This window comes from Panthera onca, chromosome D4 (genome assembly GCF_046562875.1).
Source record: "Panthera onca isolate mPanOnc1 chromosome D4, mPanOnc1 haplotype 2, whole genome shotgun sequence".
NCBI lineage: Eukaryota > Metazoa > Chordata > Mammalia > Carnivora > Felidae > Panthera > Panthera onca.
The window spans coordinates 22,526,022-22,546,012 of record NC_138351.1 but is presented as its reverse complement, the minus strand read 5'-3'; the positions used below and the strand labels follow the sequence as shown (position 1 = coordinate 22,546,012).

General features: G+C 38.9%; 1 long non-coding RNA gene across 1 annotated transcript in view; it reads right to left on the bottom strand.

Annotated features, from left to right (window-relative positions):
- LOC132663589 (uncharacterized) overlaps positions 1-19,455 on the bottom strand; it is a 125,245-nt gene extending 105,790 nt beyond the window's left edge. Inside the window, exons 1-2 of the long non-coding RNA XR_009603148.3 lie at positions 19,383-19,455; positions 808-888 (exon numbers count right to left, since the gene is read on the bottom strand). This is a non-coding gene — a long non-coding RNA (uncharacterized LOC132663589). The remainder of the gene's footprint in view (positions 1-807; positions 889-19,382) is intronic.
- Between the last annotated feature and the right edge of the window lie 536 nt (positions 19,456-19,991).

The window sequence follows — 19,991 nt, the reverse complement described above, 5'->3', positions numbered from 1 at the left end:
GACAATGTCAACCTACAAATGGGATTTCACCAAACACAACGTTGGGAAGGGGTGTTCAATAGCACGTTATATAGCATTTCCATCATACAGATATGCACAAAATTTATACACATAGATAAAAAGAACCCCTAGAGCATAGACAATAATAAAATGTAGTGAATTAATTAAGTGATATGTTTTGAGTATTTAATGTCTGTTGTAATATAATTTATTTAATTATAAGTTTATGTAATTTAAATCTTTTTAAGACTGTTTTTTGAGAGAGAGAGAGAGAGAGAGAACAAGAGTGGGGGAAAGGGGCAGAGGGGTGGGGAGAGAGAGAGAGAGAGAGAGAGAGAGAGAGAGAGAGAGAGAGAGAATCTTAAGCAGGCTCCACACTCAGCACAGAGTCAGACGTGGGGCTTGATCCCACGACCATGGGATCATGACTTGAGCAGAAATCAAGAGTCTGATGCTCAACCAACTGAGCGACTCATGCACCCCAGTGCAATTTACATTTTAAGAACTGGCTCTCAGCATTCTTGAAAATTTCAACAAGTGCCTTTGTAAGCATGTGTGAGCTGGCTTGGGACACAACTGTAATAATCACATGTAATTAGCTAATGCTAGGGTTCTCTTCCTTGTTCATTAGGATTGAGTTTTGTCCATTTATAGGAAAGGTTTCAAAATTTACTTTGCTAGGTAATCTTCAAATCGAACCAACCTGATGGTTCTTGTGCCCTAGGCTTTGAAAAATGCTTATAGGAACAACTGTAATATCACTTACTACTGCTACTAACATAAGTGTTCCCAATCATTATTACTTACCTTATATATGGCTATAGAATGAACTGTAACAAAGTCATCAAAGGTTGATATTGTATTACTTCTCAAGGTGTTTTCATTGTGCTGGAAAAAAAAGAAGTAACCATTAGCTTACAGTCATTTTCACTGAAATTTTTAAACATCAGTCAACATACATTCAATATCATTACATTCTTAATGATAGTAAGATACTATGTCTATAACATCCATGTCTATATCATACATTGAATGACTTAGACCCTGATTAAAATTTTCATGAACACTCAAACAGAAGCAATATTCAGCCTGAGAAAAGTGCAGGGAGAATAAAGGCAGACAGAAGTAAATCCATAGGCTTTGATATCAATTTTATCTATCTAAACACATCCCATGTTTGTGTGTGCATGTATGCATGCATTTGTGTTTCCATGTGTGTGTTCATGTGTGCACATATATGTGTATGTGTACATAAATTCTGTTAATATTTTAGCATTATATTTCAAGCAAAGAGGTTAATGGAGACTTCTACACTACTTAGTTGACTATTTTTCAAAAGTGTTTATTTTTCAAGATCATACATTTATTTCTTATAGTTTTGTCTACATGGACAATTTGGCTTCACCTGATTATTTATTCATGATGAGTATTTCCATTTCCTGTTATGAATGATGATTTAAAAAAAAAAAAAAAAGCCCAGGCATTTAACATTTTGTAGAGGCCAGAAAAAAAAAATCATGAAATGTTTCAAGAATCTTCATCTGTGATACATGGAGTGAACATATGCCAGATAGGAAAGTCTAATGTGTGTTAAAAGAGTAAAATTGAGAATGTTTGGCCACTTAGTTAAGCAAAACCAGTCGCAGGAAGATTTACATAGTATTTCAATTCTCGAAGTTGCCAGAGCATTGCTTATGGTGCTTGAATTTCTCCCTTTCTCCACTTCTTTACATGTTTAATTTCATGCATTAATTGCGTTGAAAGTTCTCAGAAGTAATAACATTGCCTCATTTTTTTTTTTTTTTTTTTTTTTTTTTTTGGTCGTTTCCAGATTGCAAAGCCAGAGCTTCCTAAAAACAATTCTTCCTCTGATGGGGCCACACATGTGTCTTGCCCCTGACATTTCACTGATGCAAGGACACTGTGATAAATCAACTTCCCATGTAATTACAGAACCTAAATGTGTAACATCCATCAACCAACTGTTTCTGTTTTCTCTCTGTGTGCTCTTTGTGGCCCCTTCCTCTTAGGAATTAGAACAGGCTGGCCGGATTTGTACATTCTTCATAGTGCTTCCACTTTTTCTTAAGGTACTCAGCTTCATTCCACACCTGCTCTGGGTGCTCCCTTGTGACTCTCTCTTGCCTCTGCCGGTCTCACCCTTCCAACTTTATTTGACAAGGCACTCCAGCCCTTAGAGGGAAAAGCTTAATTATAATCAAACCCTCATCTGATGGTGTCATTAATATGAAATTTAAAGCAAATGCAAGAAAGGGCTATTTTGAGAAAGAATTGGGAATCTTTAAAAAGAAATAAATTGTAAGCTTAATTGGACTCCAACTAACCCTGCCTTATGCAATCAGGGCAAGGTTCCTGTCACTCTGCAAGTCTTTCTCTGTGGAGTCCTTGCCCTTCTGCTTGCATTCTCTGAGCAGAAAAAGAATAACATAATTTAGGTTGAACCAAAGGTCATTTGGAGAGCCTCCAGCTGTCCAGCGAACTAAACTACAAGAATAAAGGATTTGGGGCTCCCTCTTAAATTTCATTTTCTGTATTGTGACTAACTTGTAGTCTTGGATGTGCGAATTTCTTGATGAGTTTCCTTGGCTGCATCCCCAGTATAGTGAACCCCTAGACAGCTCATCTGTGCTTTGTTCTCACCCAGCATGCTCTTTGTTTGGAGTTGGTGGTGATGGATGCGTGTGGCATAAAAAAAACCCTACGAAATCATTCAAACAGAAGGAACAGGAGAGGATTAGAGGAAACCAGCTGGCCAGAATGAAATTGGCAGGGTTCAGCCAATGAAAGTCAACTTGCCAAGATTTAGTCTTCTGTTAGGTCATCTGTTTCCTCCTAACTAAACAACTCTTGGATATTTATAGACATAAATGAATTTTTATTCTCCTCAATAGCCAATAACTTGTCATTTCTGGTATTTGAATGTCAGTCATGGGGAAAAACAAGGACTTGTATATAGAACACTCAAGCATAGTCGACTTCAAGTGGAAAACAAGGAACAGATATATTATTTTTCTACACTGAATGCCAAACCAAAACAGAATTTGTGGAGACTTTATACAGTTGGCAGACATTATACATACTGCTGGACAGCTGCACATTATTTATAAGACTTTCCAAACTTTAAGTATTTTTTAATATGTACATTTCCAGCCCTCTAACTTCAGGCTTCCAAATTACCTGAACAGTCTATAATCACTTTAGGTGGCAAGGTATTTCCTCACCTAATTTCAACCCAGCTCTGAACCTCAGGGAAAAAATCCTATTGCTCAAAGTTCAATTTATACTTCGCCTGCCGAGGCAGTTAGCTTGTCTTTATTTGTTTAATATTGGTATAGCACATATCTCTAAAGCTCATTTTTTGCCATTTGATTGTGGTTTTTTTCTGATTTTTTTTGTCAAGGTCAAAAAAGTCAAGGAGACTCACTTTACCGTCACCTGCAACTCAATGGTGCATTTATATACAGGAAGAGACATATTTAAAAGTACACGTGAGTTTACAGGAAACTTGCTTTTTGAAAATTTAATTGCCATGTTTTTGACTACTTTTCAGCAACTCAAAAGGTCTATGATCTGCAGCAGTTTGCATTTTGCTGAATATGAATTTAAGTCACGTGGGTTACAATTGTGATGGATAGGAATAACCACATTAGTGGTCGTACCTAAGTGTTCAAACCTACTTACTAGTGGGAACTTTGTGTTTTCTTCATGTCATGGGGTGCACCGTAACTTTTGACAAAATTACTTTTTACTTTCCTTAAATTAAAAATAACTATTATGTGAAAAATAAAGAGGTCTGTAAAAGCTGAAAAGTTTCCTAACTTACGGTGTGAAAATGTGCAAAGGCCACATGATCTGGGGTTCGGGAAAACCATGCTTCAGACATAGCTAATAGCTCGTAAAAATATGACCTGATGAGATATTTAGGACTTTGGAGCTACAAAAAGTCACGCTTATATCCTCCCTGAAGTTCTGGAGTGGGAATTACAAACTCTCCCATCTCTAGGGCCCAGGGAGGTAATATCAGTGAGCTAAAGGAACTAGGTGAACGATCCATTCTGAGAGGTCTGGAGCTGTGGAAGACTTGGGAACACCCATGTCATGCCTGACAGGGCAACAGGTCTTTAGAGACAGTCATCACAGGAAAGAGAGGCCAGTATTGGCAGATCTTCCGTTTTCTGGGAAGAGCCAGAAATCCAAATTTATATGTGAAATTTGTAAGTATCAGTTCAATCAACAAAACAAAACAAAAGAAAACAGAGCAAAACAAAAAAACATACTCAGTGGGCCAGACCAAAAAGACGAAAAACCAAACAAACACAAAGCACAATCCATAGTAGCCTTCTAGTTTACCACTTCTGGCCTAGGGCCTTCACGATCACAAATACATCTAGATACACTTAGAAAAACAAGTGGTGGTGGTGTTCACCAATCTCTCAATCACAAACAGACGTGCCATTAAAGGAAGTGTGCAGACTCACTGTCGTTGAATCACCACCCTCTTTGAAGGTTTCTTCTAGAATTTCCAGAATAGCCTCCGTGAAAGAGTCGGCCAAATGAGAGTCATCTGCACAAAGCTTAGAAGGCAGAATGGAAAGAGGGGACATTATTCTCTGGAAGAAGTTCTATCCAGACATGTGGGGAGATGTGATTCATGGGGACTTCTTGGTAAGCTCTTGGCAATCACCCTTTTGCTGCCTTACATTGAAATCATTGGTGGGAAGTTTCCAGAAATTCTTGAAAAACGCAGCAGTTTCCTGGGACTTCCTTGAGAACCACATAATTCAGTGCTTAAGGTGGAGAGGGTTCAACAGGGACTCCGTCCCCATATGATCCCTAAGTTTTAAGGTCATTTAAGCCTTTCATCCCTTATGAATTTTAAAACTCTTTTCATAACTGCAACATGTGAAGTGGCTTCTGACCAAGCCACAGTTGATATACATAGTATTTGAATGACTAGGGATACGAAAATGGTTTTCTTAGATGAGTTAGAATCATAGAGCTGTAGAGCTGCAAAGAATGTAGTTATTGCATTTGATTTAATTGGTTATTAAATAAGATCAGAGTACCATTTTCCTTCATAGATATTTAATCCACTGTTTGCTTGGGTATAGTTCATCTATTCAACAACATAGTTTTATCTACCTGAACAGGTAGTTGAGGCAGGTAGGTGTAGGATGAAGGGAAGGTGGATGAAGGGAAGTAAAAGATTATTCCAAGCTACTGTGTATCTCTTTATCAGTGGAGCTAACCTCCATATAGACTACTTCCTTTGATCTCTTTTTTTTTTTTCAGTTTTTATTTTTGTTTTAGTTGACATGAGTCAAAATAAAGTGCCAAATATGAGGGCGCCTGGGTGGCTCAGTTGGTTAAGTGTCCAACTCTTTATTCTGGCTCAGTTCATGGTCTCACTGCTCATGGGATGAAGTCCCAAGTCGGGCTCCATGCTGTCAACCTGCTAGGGATTCTCTCTCCCTCTCCCTCTGCCCCTCCCCCACTTGTACTTTTTCTCTCTCTCTCTCAAAATAAATAAATATTTTTTAAAAATACAGTTGTTATGATTGTGTGAAAAAAGATTCTGAGAGATACCATTAGTAAGACTGTAAACCCAAACTACTTATTTAGAGCGTAATTTGCTAGTGACAATTCAAATTTAAAATGCATATAACCATCAAGCCATCACTCCCACCTCTAGGAATTTATCCCACGGTAACTCAGGCACAAATGATGCATAATGACATAAAATGATCACAGCACTGTATGTTGTGGCAAGTAAAACAGAAAACCTAAAAGAGGTACAAGGTATGCTAAGTAAATTACAGTGCATCTTACACTATGGAATACTAGGCAATACTAAACCACATACGTAGCTCTACTTGCACTGACATAGAGTAGTCCCCCCTTATCTGCAGGGGGAGGGGGGGGAGAGAGAGAGAGAGAGAGAGAGAGAGAGAGAGAGAGAGAGAGAGAATGTCCTAAGATCCACCGGATACATGAAATCACAGATAGAACTAAACTCTATATACACTATGCTCTTTCTAATACATACATACATTTGATAAAATTTAAGTTATAAATTAGGCACATTAAGGGGTTAAAATAATAACTAATAATAAAATAGAACAATTACAACAATATGCTATAATAAAAATTATGTAAATGTGGTCTCTCTCTTGCTCGCTCGCTCTCCCTCTCCCCCCCCCCCTCAAAATATCTTCTTGTACTATACTCATGTTCTGCCTGTGATGATGTGAGGGGATAAAATGCCCATGTGATGAGATGAAGGAAGATGAATGACATAGACATTGTGATGTGGCATTAGGCTACAATTGACCTTCTGATGATATGTTTAGAAGGAGGATCATCTACTTCCAGACCATGGTTGACCATGGGAAACTGAAACTGTGGAAAGCAAAAGCACTGATGGTGGGGTGGGGGTGGGGGGACTACTTAACAGAAGTCCACGAATATTGTTGGGTAAAAATGTAAAGGATTTAGAAGGGGGGGATGTGGGTACAATCCCATTTCTGAAAAAATGTTAAGTTGGCAAAATACTATGTGTGTGATAGTTTGCATTTGTACGGGAAAAAAAATCTGGAAAGACAAAGACTGAATTGTTCATGGGGCTTACTATCTGGCAGGGGCTGAGAGTGGCTCTCCTACTGTTAATTCTGTTGTTACTGCCACAGCCACTACCTCTCCTTGCCGACGCCCGCCTGGAGGAGTTCTACATATTCTGTATAAGTCAACTCATCTAATTCCCTTAGCATACTTCAGAGATGAGTATTAGTAACCTTCCTGTTTCACAAAGAAACTGAGGCCCTGAGAGCATTAGTATCCTGACACTGGGATGGCAGAAAATTTCAGTTTTCATTTCATAAATTTCTACTCTTGACCTCCCACTCAAATCTTCGCAAAGCTCCCGAAAGTGATCGTGTTAAAACTGAAAATTAGATCATATTGCTCCTCTGCGTGGAACCCTTCCATGATTCTCTCTCTCTTCAGAGTAAAATCTGACGTCCTGACAGTGGCATCCAGGATCTTGGGTCCTGCTCTCTCTTGAGCCTCATCTTCTACCAAGCAGCCTCATTTGCCTGGTCATTCTTCTGCTCATTATACTAGATCACTTTATTTTGCCTCTGCTCAAATATCCAGCCTTCTGCGCAACACCCAATACTTCTTGAACTCCTTACAGTGCTTATTACATATTTATTTATGCATCTGTGTATCTATTTTCCCCTGCAAGAATGTAAATCCATGTGTTTTATCGCTATTCCCCAAGTGCCCATAGAAGAGTACGTGGCACATAGCAGGTGTTCATTAAATGTTTGTTGAATAAATAAATCACTTTTTAAAACAACAACAAAAAACACTGAAGTGACTTACCGAGGGAATATGTTGTTATTACGATGAAATAGCCATGAATGTGTGCCTGTGTGAATGTGTGTGTAGTAGCTGACACTTGTTTAGTATGGAGATTTTCAGCAGTACACAGACAAAATACAGATTTTCTTTTAAGCAATCAATTAGAATTACTTTAATCCATATTTGGGACTTTATTTATTTATCTACTTACTTATTTATTTATTTTCAATGTTTATTTATTTTGAGAGAAAAGGAGAGAGTGAAATAGTGGGTGAGGGGCAAAGAGAGAGGGGGAGGGGGAGAGAGAGAGAGAGAGAGAGAGAGAGAGAGAGAGAGAATCTCAATCTCAAGGGAGAGAGAGTCTCAAGAGTGAGAGAGAATCTCATGGGGCTCAATCTCACTAACCATGAGATCATGACCGGAGCAGAAATCAAGAGTTGAACACTTAACTAACTGAGCCATCCAGGTGTCCCACGATCATATTATTTAAAAAATTTTTATAGTCTAAGGTCAAAAATTTATCTCATTTTAATTTGCATGAGTATAAGTAATAGAAATATTAGGCATATTTTCTTACTTTTAGTGGTTCATAGTTTTCCTTTTTACTAGATTATTATTTTGTGCATTTTTTCTATATTTTTTTGTTTCTTTCCCTTACTGCTTTGAAAGAGATCTTTCTATGTGAATACTATTTTTTTAAATATTGTTCATATTTCCTTCTCATATGTGATTTGTTTTTAACCTCCATTGTGGTGATAATGAAGGTGACTGTCTATTTATTAGATTTCTAAAATATTTTAGGTAGTCAAATTTGCCAATATTTTGTCTTTTAACTTCTTATTTTTCTGTGTCGCTTCAAAAAGCCTTACGCCAAGTTTAAGTGATATTCTTCTAATATTTTATGATCCTTAAAGTTTTTTATGTGGATCAATAATGAATCTGGAATATATTTTAGCCTTGATGGTGCAGAGAGACAATTATTTCAGATGAAAACTACTCAAATGTTAAGACAGAATTCTTTTCTAACGTAGAAATGTGCTACATTTGCTGCTCTGACTATAAAACCCACCGTGTGATTTTCCACACTCTCTCTTCCCCTGTGGGCCTACTTCAGAGGCCACTGTGTTTCAGATATCAATGTCTAGGTGGAAGGAGCCTGGACCCCTGAGCCAATACTAGGACAGGAGCTACTGAGGAGAGCTCCAGATCCACACTGGGCTCGGAGAACAAGAAACACGAAATCTTTGTGGATTAAGCCCTGTGATATGGGGACTTATTTGTTACTGCAGTACAAACATGTCTATTCTGACTAATGCAGACATCAAATGTAAGTAATCACACTCTGGGATGGGTTGAAGTTTCTATAAGAGTTCTGAGAAATAGAAAACCATTGACTACAATAGTGAAAAGTAATTATTTCATGGAAGAGAAGAGATTGAAAAAGTAGAGCAGGAGGAGCGCATGTAAAATTGCAGGGCCCATGTGAGCACTACCGGCAAAAAAGTACAAAAATAACGGGAAGCTTGTTAAAGAAAGAGGTGGAAATGAGAAGGCTAGATAAGTCAGATAGACCCAGACTATTCGTCAATATGAAAAAAGCTAAGTTAAAACAGAGACGGCTAAATCAAGCAAGCTGTTCCATAGGTGTTTCCTGGAAGGCACTTCTTTTCCTGTCTTGAGGATGCTTCTCCTTTTCCTGATAATTTATTTTGGGTGTTGTTTCTGTGCACCATGCTTCAATATCAACTGAGAGAGTAGTAGCCCAGGCTGCCCCTCTGTTGATTGCTGCCCTCTGGCCTCAGGGGAACCACTTGTCACCTCATAGTGACTATGATGTCTACTACTGCAGGGGAGAAAAAATTCTTAGCTGCTGCAAAACATTTTCTAGTGATTTAAGGATCTAGCAGTCTACCAACTCACTGTTATAATGAGCTGTGGGGCTTTTCCCTTGGATTTTGCAGGATGTGCCCTTGAATTATTTATAACTGAGCAGCCACCTGCTTGCAACAATTTTCCATTTTGCCTTGTGCTTAACTGGCCTTGTCAACTGGCATTGCAGGTACAGTGGCACTCTGCACTTCACCCTTCAACCCCCTATTAGAACTTGCTGCCCGTGAGCTGCTGGACACCTTAAAAGTTCTTTTCCACTACAGCCATGGCCTTTGTCTAACTGGATAGTCATGGAGACTTCAGCATGAAGAGCTACTCCAGCGCTACTTTTTTTTTTTTTTTCTGAAAGACGGAAATGTATGAATATATATGCTTGTGTTGACAAAAAGCAATTTGAGTGGTGGGAAGGGGAAAACAACCCACCTGCATTCAAAAGCACAGCTCTATGCTGGCAAACAAGCAGTGCCTTCGCTTTTTTCTTCCTCCACTTTAACACAAAGAAACATTACATGTTTGAGTAGACAACAAGAGGTACCATTAGGATTCAGAAAATTGAAAATCTAGGCTGCAATAAAAAAAAAGACAGTCACAGGGGGATTTGTAATGGCCTCCCCACATTTTAGTGGAATACTTCCTTTTTTTATCCACCTCACAAACAGTGTTCACAAACAACAGCAAAGAACAAAAGCTGTGATTTATATTTATGGACAGGTATACATGCACCCCTGACCTCCTGCTGCCTCCCTCACCCTCCGTACCAGAAACAATTTATGGAGGCTGGTCTAAATAAACATTAAGGAGGCAAGGCCACAAACTGACAGCCAGGAAAATCAATGGTCTCCAGAAACCAGCAAGTAGGATCAATAAAAGAGATTAGGCATCACAAGCTAGTGTAAGGCAGTTACAGGTAAATGTGGCTTGCTCTTCATCTGACAAGGTTCTCGGCAACAGGATAAAAACTCATATAAACAGAAGCACACAGCGGGTAGCCAATGGAGGATCCTCCTGAGTTGCGGAGACTGATGGATGACCCCAGAATGAAAGGGATCTATACAGAGGCCAGTGGGAATTTTCAATTGCTTTTCCAGCATCATCTCACATATCTGGGCAGCTGCCCATAGGAAGTAGTGCAGATGTATCTTTTGAAATCTCTCTGCTTTTGCTTCTCACTAGTTAGCTTACCTTGGATTTATTTATTACTCCTCCCTGGCACAAACCAGCACATCTTTGCCCTCCCTGTCGCCCTACATACCACACACACACACACACACACACACACACACACACATTCAACATTACTTTTATTAACAGAGTTATTTATACTCAAACGCACAGAGAGAATGTATGGGAACTGGTAGGATGCAAACTTAGACACACACACACACACACACACACACACACACACAGTCTCCAAAGAGAAGTCATCCACTCATTAACTTAAAACGTTGAACTCTTAACTTGCAAACTTGATATAACTACAGAAAAATATAAGACAATCACATTGTTGAGTCTGCAAGTTAATGTCCAAAGCTTGTCAATAAAAGAATGAAGGATAATTATGTTCTTGAAAAGCAGGGACACTGAACAGGGAGGACCAAGGCAATATAGCCATTGCCTATTTACAGAACTGGCCAGTTAAAACTTGAAATGCAAATCTTAGCTTTGTATGAATGGTTACCTTAAAAAAATAGTCCTTTCCTTTGCCTCTGGAACTCCATTTTAGAAGTGGAGATAAGGCTTCTGTCTGACAAGAATATGATGAAACATAAGATGAATACAGTAACGGAGGAAGGTTAGTTTTTTTTGAATACCTTGGAAAACATGATTGGGAATTTCAGTCAATTTGAATCTCAGGACAGGAGAGATGTGAGTCTAATTCTCTTGTTTGTAGTGGATTGGGGGAAATATCACACCATTTTGAGACACCTCCCATCCCTTGAATATGGGACAAATGTGACGTGCTGGAAATTGTCGCTGTGTGAGTTCTGAGTCTAGGTTTCAAGAAGCCTTAAATCTTATTCTCTTGATGCTCCTGATGCCCCACTATGAGCAAACTCAGGCTCACTACCAAATGCTGAGAGTTATGTGGCCCATTTGCTTCTGTCATCCTGGTTGACCATCAGATATGTGGGTGACACCATCCCAGATCATCTAGCTGCCCACTGACCCACCAGTTGACATCATGCAGAAGCAAGCCCAGCCAAGAGCAGGCAGGGCAGCTCAGGCCAGAAGAATTGCTCAACCTGCAAAATCATTATACAAATGAACTGCTGCTGTTTTAAGTCACTGTATTGCTGGAGACTTTATTTTGCAACAAAAGCTAACTGATTCATCAGTAAAGTAACTGCCAACAGTCCTAAGAACAGTGAAGGAGGCAATCTCAATTTTGTTGCAGTTTTCTGAATGATCAGAAGTTGGGAGGGAGTGTTTTCCAAGGTCTCATTTTTTTCTCCTCTTACTGAAGCAGGGCAGGGTGGGATAAAATCCATGGGCTCACTCTCTTCCTGCCCTTTTGCCAGTGTCTCTCATGGGTCAAATACAACAGGAGGACAGAGGACAAAAGAACTGGAGAGGTCAGCTTCTGGGGCACGGCACACAACAGAGAGGCATGGGTGAGTATTCCGGGGTGGTAGTGAAGGGTGGTGTAGGAGCACAGAGAGTGTCTAACTCGCTTGAGAGGCGAGGACTTTATTCTCGGACTCCAAACTTCTTTCAGGTGATGTTCCTTCCTTACATTTTTTAAGTACCTCCAATTTTCCTTCCTAAAATACACAGCAATACCTATCTATGTCCATGTTGTGCTCAGGGCCTGTAAGTCTCCTCTCTTCGAATCTTCTTGGTAAACTTTTATGAGTTTTATGTGAATTCTTCCTCGTTGTTCTCGGCAAAATAAGTCACCTAACCTTTCTCTTTCCCTAACACTGATACTTCTGATTTACAATCACTAAGAGATTAGTTTTCTTCCCTCCCCACACAGAATAGGAGCCACACTCTGTTTCCCTGTGTGCTCTTTTTGCTTAGCACCTGATAAGTGCTCAAGAACTACTTAATAAATGATTATGATATAGTTTGAAGGTAGAGAGGCAGTAATGCCATATTGTTTCTGTTTGTGGATAAAATTCTGTTTGGAGATAGAAAGAGAGACAGAGACAGAGAAAGAGATGGAAAGAGACAATGAGATCAAGAGAGAGAGAGATGGGATGAGGAATACTCTTTTTCTTTGATGAGGCTATGGTAGATTTTATTTTCATTTTTAACTGTTCACACCCTGATCCTATGAGAGGATTTTATACTCTGTTGCCATGTGACTTACAGAATCTTTCAGTGGGAGGAGTATAGTTTCCCACCTCATGGACGTCAGACCCAGTGAAATCTGAGCAGAAGTTGCAGTTGGTTAATGGAGAGCAGAAGCTTTAGGGGCTCAAGTGTTTCTGCCAGATCTCCTGCTCTTTTCTCTCTGCTAGGAGGACAGTATAACCGGGCAGAGGCTAATCTTTCAGCTTGCATCCCAGAATGAAAACACAACTGAAAGAAACACAGCTTATCCATGAAGATCACACAATAGGAGTGAGGCATAAGCCTTTGTTACAAGCCAGAGGGCTGAGGGTTATTTGTTACCACAGCATTACCTAATAAAACCTGACTAGTGCACAGACGTGAATTTTTTCCAGATGAATGATTATAAAGACAAAATATTTAATAAAGGTACAACAAAGTGCAGTGCTCGTTGCAGTCCCTCCTTTCTGAGCCAACTACTGTCCCCTTCCTACACTAAACCCTGTGGCGGAGAGTCAACAGAAAACCACAATTCTGTACCCCATCATTTGATGGTCAAAAAAACGGGGGAGAGGAGAGCTCCTAAATTCCTAGGGCTGTGAAGAAGTATTTACAGACCTCTGGAAACACCAGGAAGCCATAAAGCCATTCTAGATTCTCATTATCGGCAGCATTTCAAAAATGTTGCCATTTCACAACGAACAGTAAAAAGGTGAAGATTTCAGGTTGCTTTAAGGTGGGACGCATTTTTACTTCATAAAAGTTTTCGTTTTAAATATAATTAAATATAAACTAAGTGGTGACAAGGAAAAAGAAAACAAACATGAAAAGGCTGTGCACACACCAACCATAAGCATTACATAGGGGAAAGGAGGGGATCCTATCAGTCCCGAGGGCCAACCAGTTCCTGTACTCAACAATCCCAACGTGGGGGGGGGGGGGCAGGGGGTCCACACACCAACAACCAATGCTCCAGATGAAACACAGGAAGTAGTGCGGATGTATCACCAGCTATGTGTGACACCAGCTTTGTGTCCTATAACTCAACTCAATTCTGACACTATCTATCAACAGATAGCTTCAGGTACCCCAGGTTAAGAGTTCAGTCCTATAAGACTGCCCCCACCCTTTCTTCAAACACCAATCCCAATGGAATTTCTTTCTGGGTTCAATTAATTGGTTACTGTGGCTCACAGAACTCAGAGAAACATTTTACTTACTAGACACAAGTTTATTATAAAAGGATACAACTGTGGAACAAGCCAAATGGAAGAGACACATAGGGCAAGGTGTAGGGAAAGGGCACAGAAGCTTCCATGCTCTTTCTGAGTACATCACTCTCCCTCAAACTCCAGCGTTCACCAAACTGGAGTTCTCCAAACCTGGTCCTTCTGGGTTTTTATGGAGACTACATCACATAGGGATGATTAATTAATCATTGTTCAAACTCCAGCCCCTCTCTCCTTCCTGGAGGTGGGTTGGGCTGGGACTGAAAGGTCCAACCCTCTAATACCATGGTGCTTTCCAAAAGTCAGTTCATTAACATAAACCCAGTTGTGGTGTAAGGGGGCTTGTGATGAATAACAAGACACCCATTTCACCTATAGGACTTTGAAGCGATTTCAGGAACTGAGGTCAAGAGACCAAATACAACAAAAGATGCTCCCATTGCTCTTACAGCTCAGGAAATTTTAAGCGTTTTGGAAGTTGTGAGCCAGGAACCATGGATGCAGACCAACTATATATTTCTTATAAATCACAGTCTTGTGATTCTATATTCTTCTAATATACTTTCAATTCACAAAAAGTCTGAGCTTTAAACACAGAAGTGAAAATGGAATTGGAGTGGCCTTAATTTTTCCATATTTATGTATCAGTGGTCATATCCTCAAGTTCTAGCCTATCACTTCCAAAAAGAACAGAAAGACTTTGTTTGCGAACCAAGCTTGGAGGGGAGGATTAACATTAGGACCAGATAACAGTCTCTATCGACTTCTTCAATATGCCTGACATCTGCAAGGAAATGGGAATGCTTTTCCATTGTTGAAAAGAGTAACCTGACAACATGTCTGACAGAAACTTGTCAAAAATATAAGATCATGGGGCTTTGGATGCATCCAATCTGTCATACTAATGAAAATTCCCCAAAGCTTCAACATTCACTTTTCCTTTGTGCTTCCAACAAGAAAATCATTTGAAAGAGAAGGGGTGAGGGCACATCTGCTCTCATAGGGTCCCACCATTTTATTAGACTAGTTTTTCATCCCATTCTATTAACTGTAGTCTGTAAGTTATTTATAGGCCTAATAGTATTCATCCCATTGTGACTACAGTAGTGGCCCTCTGTCTACCCTAGTAGAGGCTTCTATCTTCTAACTTGCATTCTATAATCCATGATTTTCCCATGGCTTCTTACCACATTTATGTCTTGTTACATTCCCAAGCATAAAATGACAGGTAATGTCCTTTTATTTTGGATACAGTCTTTAGTGGAGACCATGCCAGTTATGTGTTACAGACCCTTTGGGAAAGTTGAATTATCTGCTATCCTCTGATCCTTTCTCAAGTGGGGAAGAAATAATAACTTTACCTCCACCCTTCTAGCTTCTTGGCTGAGACATCCCTATAATAGCAAGAGAGATTAACAGGAAAAAAACAAACAGAAGTTTAATAGCATGTATGTCTCCTGTATACATGCGAGGTACCCAGGGAAACTGAGTAACTCTCTGAAATGGCCCAAGCCATCGCCCTAAATACCATCTCCAGCTAAAGACAAAAGAAAGATGTTGGAAGATGGAGGAACTAGTTATGGCAGGTTATCAGGCAAAGCATACACACACACACACACACACACACACACACACACACACTCAAGTTATGGTTGTTATGCACATTTAAGTTGCTGCCTTCTCCGTTGGTAAAGGTTTCTGAAGACTTGGAGTCATCCTCCTCTTTCTGGTACAGAGAAGAAAACACCCTTACAAATGGAGATTCCTTATTAAAGTGTGAAGATTAATAAAAGAAAAGCTAGTTTAAAGCAGAGTGGAGAGGCCAGAAGGGGGGCTCCCCCCACCCGCCCCCGCCAACCACTCTTGTTAATTTCAGACCCCAACAGGAAGAGATGTTTAATACTGCTTTACTACCCCAGCAGGAACAAGAAGCGTTTTCTTCTCCCCTGGCAATGGCCCAGCCAATGAGAGATTATCACAACTCAGCCAATGAAAACCACAACACTTTGAACTCCCAGTTTGTTCCAATGGACTTTTTGTTTATAACAAACAGGCTTCCACACTCCTATAAGAGAACCTTTCTCTCCTTTGTTCTCCAGACTTGCCTATGGTTTTGCTCCTTGTCCTAAATTGCAACTCTGTTATTCCCACATGAACTCATTTTTGCTGGTGGAATAACTGACAGTTTTATTTTTCAGGCTAACACATGTAAATGTCTCTTACAAAAGAATAACTTTTACTTGGTTTTCAGAACTTCTCCTGTGTCTGCTCTTTCTCAAAAATAATCATCCTAAAATAATTCTTATGTCAAAGAGGCATATTTGGGGATGACAAGTTCTGCTCCCCTTCATTCGGTACTCAAAATGGAAACATGAATACCATGTCAGAACATGGAGATACTGGGAACCCCCTGTTATGAAAAGAATTCAAGTCACTTGCCTCTCTGTACTTGGTGTGCTTGATGTGGATTATAAGAAGATTCAGATGAACCCTTTTTTCTGCTTACATTCTCTAAGGTCAAATCATCTCCTATCACACAGAACCAGGCCAGTCTTCTCTAACCTTGAGGTCAGGCTCATGTTGAAATGTCAGATACAGATTGCTAAGCACTTTGATTTATCCTACAATCTGATTTTTAATTTCTTTGAGATAGGCATACATAGCCTGGATACATATAAACATTATTATATAGTCATGCTCTTGGAGTTTAAAGAAATTTATGCTGTCTCTGAAGGAGATCAGTCATCAATCTAGATGGCATTGGCAAGTCTTTTCACTTGGTATTGAACTTGGTTTTCAGGTCAAACCAATTTTTTATGGAAGATCACAGCCCATTTTGACCTTTGATAAAAATCATCATTGAGGAAATCATCATGTGTATCTTTCTGAAACTACCCTCTTACTTTTGTTCCAACTGCCCCCCACAGGCCCTTACTCACCGATCCAACTGGAAGTAAATAAAGGTATTATTTGGCATAAAGATGATTGTGTTCTCAACACAACAAGGAAAACACAACAGAGTCAAGAAATCATTTCCTAACAAATTGAGCTCAGCCACATCACTTAGCTCCTCACCCTCTTTCTTTGGATTATGAATATGCTGTATCTATTATCTTACATGCCTCATAAGATAGTTGCAAAGTTCAAAATAAAGAGCACAAGTTTATATCCAGTGAAAATGGTTATAGCATGTAAAATACAATTAATGTAATATTTATGAATCTAGTCAGTTAACAAACAGCAGATCATTACTATGTCAGAAGCAAAGATAACTACGATAGGATTCTTGTAAATGTGGGCTCACATTCTAAATTCAGAAACAGATAATTAGGCAAAACCTATCTGGTAAAAGTAGATATGGTGATCACTCACCATCACCACTGCTTCCACAGTTAATATGTATTGAGAGTTAACACTGTATCTGCCCTAGGCTAAGCTTTTTACACCCATTACCACATTTAAGCCACATAATTCTCTATGAAGAGGAAATTCTTTTCACCATTTTACAGATGAAGATATTGAAGTTTGAAATATTGAGGCATTTGGCATGACATTAAAACTTCTAACTTATAACATCAGCATAGGTGGTGGTTTTACATGAGTTTATTTTTAAATATTTCAGGTCCCTGTGTATCATCTAGTTGATGAATTATTATAGCAGGCCATTTAGAAACATGTCTGGAACACCACTCTGAAATGTAGATTTGAACATCAGTGGCTATCATAAGTTGGGGGTTTTATCTCCACAGCAGAGTCTGAGCAGAAAGGAAGAAGAAAAATAAAGACAATCACATCTGGGATGTCCATTCTCCCTAAAAGAACCCAGGTTCCAAATCTTTGGGTTCTTGGGCTTTTTAGGAGCTGGGGTTGAGTTTCTGCTTTGGAGAGGCCACAAGCCAGAGAAGAGTCCTCATCTGTTTTCTCTTAAGTTCCTGAAATCAGCTCATCCCTACAGGAGCAGCAGAAGCTATACTATCAATCACCAGCTACTCTGAAGCACAGAATTCCAGAACATCATGACATCTGAGCATTCTTTAATGACTAAGGATTGATTTTAATGAGTAATAAGTGACTGTCGATTTCAAAGAAATCACATTTTTATTGTCTTAATTTTCTCTTATATGTTTATCTTCAATGTTATCTTTTTATATTTTGCAGAAATTATCTATTCCATATTGCTGTTTCACTTAAAAAGAAAATCTATTTACAGTGATGGTAATTTTGGTCCTTGTATGTAAAACTCCATTACTGATACCTTTGGACTTACCAAAGACTGTATGTTGGTGTGCACATGATAGAAATACCAAGTCTGTGGGCTCATATTCCCAACGAGGCTAAATCTGCAACTCCACTTTTCTAAAGGTCACAAAACCTACTATCAAAACAGTACAGGGAGCAGTAGAAAGTTGGTACACATATCCAGCTACAGAGGTGGCTGACAGTAATAGGACCGGCAAAGCACAATCAAAACTAGCAGACAAAATAACTTTAACTAGCTCATGATGTTTTTAAGAGTCATTTATGAATCCGAGTTAACCAGCTAAGATAATAATTGTTCATAATAATAAAATAAATGTCTATACCTACTGAAGAGCTGGAAACCAGTATAAGATACATTTCAGAAATCCTAATATCTGAAATAGAGGCTTCTTTTAAAAGTTACCTTGAAATGTTTGTATTTAGATGTTGCTGTATTGTAGGCCTCATTATTGCCTGTAGTATTGATTGTATCGGTCTATCGATCATATTGGTCATGGAGTCATTAAAAGTCAACATCAGATTATCTTAAATATCAAAATTATGTTTTTGCCTCTTTAGTTTTTTTATTTTTTTAGTTTTTAGATTTATGTATCAGAAAATGAAATGAGGGGCACCTGCATAGCTCAGCTGGTTAAGCGGCCAACTCTTGATTTCAGCTCGGGTCCTGATCTCACGGTTTGTGAAGCTGAGCTGCACATCTGACTCCACACTGACAGCATGGAGCCTGCTTGGGATCCTCTCTCTACCTCTTTCTCTCTGCTTCTCCTCTGCTCGTTCTCTCTCTCTTTCTCTTTCTCAAAATAAATGAATAAACTTAAAAAGAAAAGGAAGGAAAAGGAAAGGAAAAAGAAAGAAAGAAAAGAAAAAGCAGAGGAAAGAAAAGAAAATGAAATGAACTGTTATTATATAATTTCTATGTATATTTTCAATCTGAACTATTCAGATCAAAAGTAGGTCCTCTGTTTAAAACAGTATAGATTGACTTATGTAGACACAGAATAAATGGGTAACATCAAGTTTTGTTCTTTTTTTTTTTTTTTTAAAGTAGGCTTCACGCCCAATGTGGAGCTCAACATCGGGATTGAACTCACTACCCTGAGATCAAGACCTGAGCTGAGCACTAAGAAATGGCTATTACTAGGCAAAAGTAATTCACTCTCAAACAGTCAACTGTAAGCAGAAATAGTTAAAATCCTAAATTTTCCTAAGGCATAGATTAGGAAATTTGCCACATTATTTTTTTTTTAATCATTATGGCATAGAAAATAGTGAGACAAAATGACAGTTTTCCATCTGTGATATTTGAGGTGTGAAGGAAATGTGTTGTACTTTTTTCTAACTTACATAAAAGTGATCTTGGGTTGGTTTCCAAATGAAGAAAATATTTTTGCACAGCTGCAATGTAAGGACATTCCTGGAATGAATAGAGAAACAGTCTTCATTTTAAAGGGCTTGAAATTTGGATTTTAAAACCACCAGAAATACACATTTACAGAGTAGTTCACAATTTCCGAGGTACTTTTATATTATCTCAAATTATCTACAGAAAACACTGAGAAGAGGGAGAAAGAAAGCATTTCCATCTATAAAAATTATTTTCATTTTAATGAATTATTTTATTTGTTTTTAATTTTTTTAATGTTTAGTTATTTTTGAGACAGAGAGAGAGACACAGAGTACGAGTGGGGGAGAGGCAGAGAGAGGGAGACACAGAATCCGAAGCAGGCTCCAGGCTCTGAGCTGTCAGCACAAAGCCCGATGCAGGGCTTGAACTCATGGACCTCGAGACCATGATCTGAGCAGAAGTCGGTCACTTAACAGACTGAGCCACCCAGGTGCCCCCAAAATTATTTTCATCTTAAAAATAAAATTAGCTTTATTTTTTACTTATGGTCTGGAATTTCTAAACATTCACAAAAGTTATTTAAAGAAAATAAGAAATTCTTGACATCC